Source organism: Gymnoscopelus braueri (genome assembly GCF_963280865.1).
Source record: "Gymnoscopelus braueri genome assembly, chromosome: 7".
In the NCBI taxonomy this organism is placed as follows: domain Eukaryota; kingdom Metazoa; phylum Chordata; class Actinopteri; order Myctophiformes; family Myctophidae; genus Gymnoscopelus; species Gymnoscopelus braueri.
Window position 1 is genome coordinate 25,353,029 of NC_137608.1, and position 2,500 is coordinate 25,355,528.

Here is a 2,500-nt window from a genome sequence, read left to right on the forward strand (position 1 = left end):
AGTTATGAAACAATTACTGTTTAACTTGACACACGCTATGCGTGCTATTTAAGACGAGCAGATATGAAGAAGATTTAAAAGGTGTTTTGATTTTATTTTGTTTGGTTGTTTTGTTTATTTTCTTCTTTTTTTTGAGACTGTCGCTTCATGGTTGTAGATACTGCATTAGAACCTCTTTCTGTTCTCAGCTTGGTAACACTGCCCCGTTTGTTGTTTTACTGTAAGAGGCAATGTGTTTCTTAACCCTAGCAGGCCCTCTCAAAACTCATTGCTTACTTGTATACTGGCACAGGATCAGTAACGCATTCTTGGAATTAACCTTACTGTATTGTTGGGGTGTTCACATTACTGATTCTGGACCCGTGTCAAAAGGAAGCACCAGCTCTTGGTGGCTGTCTCTCTGGTTAATAAGCTAAAGCTCAAGATACTGTATTACCCAACCCAACCTGGCACTTGACTGCATTCAGAACTTCCATACACAGGAATATCTCCTTAAGTAGCTCTTTATCTCTGTCCAACCAATAAGCTAGCTCATCCAGCCTGCTAAGGGTTAAGCACTATATGGCCCGACAACTGTGTGTGTGTGTGTGTGTGTGTGTGTGTGTGTGTGCGTGTGCGTGTGCGTGTGTGTGTGCGCGTGTGTGTGTGTCTGCATAAGTGTACGCATTTAATCCCTCTGTCTTTCTCTGATAGTTTTTAGTGACAGCAAAGACAACTGGCCCCAATTTGGCCCTAGCTGTCCCCACTGACCTCAGCTCATAAGAATCCACAACACAACGCCATGACACTAATTGAAAGTCCCCCCTCAACTGCCAAATGGCACAGCCCAGAGCCTCAGGGGTCAGAGTGAACCCCCCCCCCCCTCCCCCACCCCCCTTCCCTTCCTCTCATTGTCTGTCACTTCTAGCTCAGTTTCTGTATGTGCATGTGTGAGAAGACACCATATATGTGTTTGTGTGCACGTGTGTGCATCTATCGCTCCTGACTAGCTCTTTTAACCCTCTGCCCTGCCTACTGAAGACCCCCCACCCTACACCCATCAACACTCTCCCTTTAACACATGTAGCTCTTAAGCTGATTTATATGCCATCGTACGGCGGTGTCTCACACCAAAAATTGCTTATCCATAAGCTTTGTGAGCTTATAGATCTGCTATTTTTGGTCCACGATGCCGTCGTACGGCGGAGCATAAATGAAGCATTACGGTACCCGTTACTCATCCCAGAAGTGGGTCATACCCACCTATACCACCCCATCGCCCACCATGTTGCCTCAGCTTCTTGCATGAGATAAGTTATTTTGTTTGTTGGTTTGTTTTTAGTTTGTTTTTCTTCCTGATGTCACATTGGCATTAAAGGAGAAAATCATGGCTGGCAACTATTTTATTTGTTTTGAATATTTTATTTTTTTCGTTGTTATTTTTTTTTTCAGTTTTTCGTTTCCATCATTCAGTTTGCGATATTTATATTTTTGTAATATAAGATGTGTTCTGTTCTCTTTTTTTTTTTTTTTTTTTCATTCTTGGTCATGATGCCAGTGGATAACAAATGCAGGGATTTTATGTCTATTGAAAAAAACAAACACTATTACAGTTTAATGTTTTTACATTAATGGAGTTTGATCTGTATAAAGTGCTTACTAATGTTAAATAGGAAAAAAAAGAGTATATAACATTTTACACTACAAGTCTCATCATAGCTCTTAGAGGATTTTAAAAGGAAAAATAAATAATAATCATCGGTTCTCCCAGACTGCCATTTTGGTCTTGGTTGGCGTGGATGTATGCTGTTTTTCAGTTACAAAGATAAATGTATGCCATATAATTTATTTATATGAAAATTTATTTTTGTAGTGTACATAGTAGTTGTCAAGGTATTTGACAGAAGTATATTTTTAAAGAGTTTATATGTAATGATATACCATAACAGAGAAAAAAGGTGCACACTTTCATTGCTAACCGTCTTCTCAGATGACATGGACACCTCCCCCCTTCAGTATTATCTTCAACCTAGGAGAGAGAACTCAGACAGCTGTTTTCTGTGGGTTTGTCAAAAAAAAAAGGCTAGCCATGAAAGTAGAAAAAATGTACTAGCTCTCTAAATATTAATGTTCAAACACTGATAGAATTCTAACAAATAAAAATATTATAACTTATTTGTCTCTTTGTTTATAACTTTAATAAATGGAATCTTAAAGGAAATGTTTTGGGTCTGACTGTGGGTTGATGGTTCAAGGTAGCCCCTGATTTATACTTGGTTGCCCGCAATGCTGTGATGTTTTAGACAGACAGACAGACAGACAGACAGACAGACAGACAGACAGACCTTTATTGAGGCCATGGGGGAAATGCAGTTGCCAAAAGCAGCATAGCAGCTTAGGACACAGGGCAAATACAGAAAGAAAAAAATATATATATATATATATAAATCTCATCACACTATCAGGCAGCAGTATACAACAGGATAAAGTATCCACTCTATACAGTATCAGTGGGGAGACA

General features: G+C 39.2%; 1 protein-coding gene across 1 annotated transcript in view; it reads left to right on the forward strand.

Moving 5' to 3' along the window:
- The window catches only part of ptch1 (patched 1), a 48,834-nt gene extending 47,110 nt beyond the window's left edge, over positions 1-1,724 (forward strand). The window contains exon 18 of the mRNA XM_080433542.1: positions 1-1,724. This exon is cut by the window's left edge and continues 1,364 nt beyond it. The gene's annotated coding sequence lies outside the window, so the exon portion shown is untranslated.
- Positions 1,725-2,500: the final 776 nt, after the last annotated feature.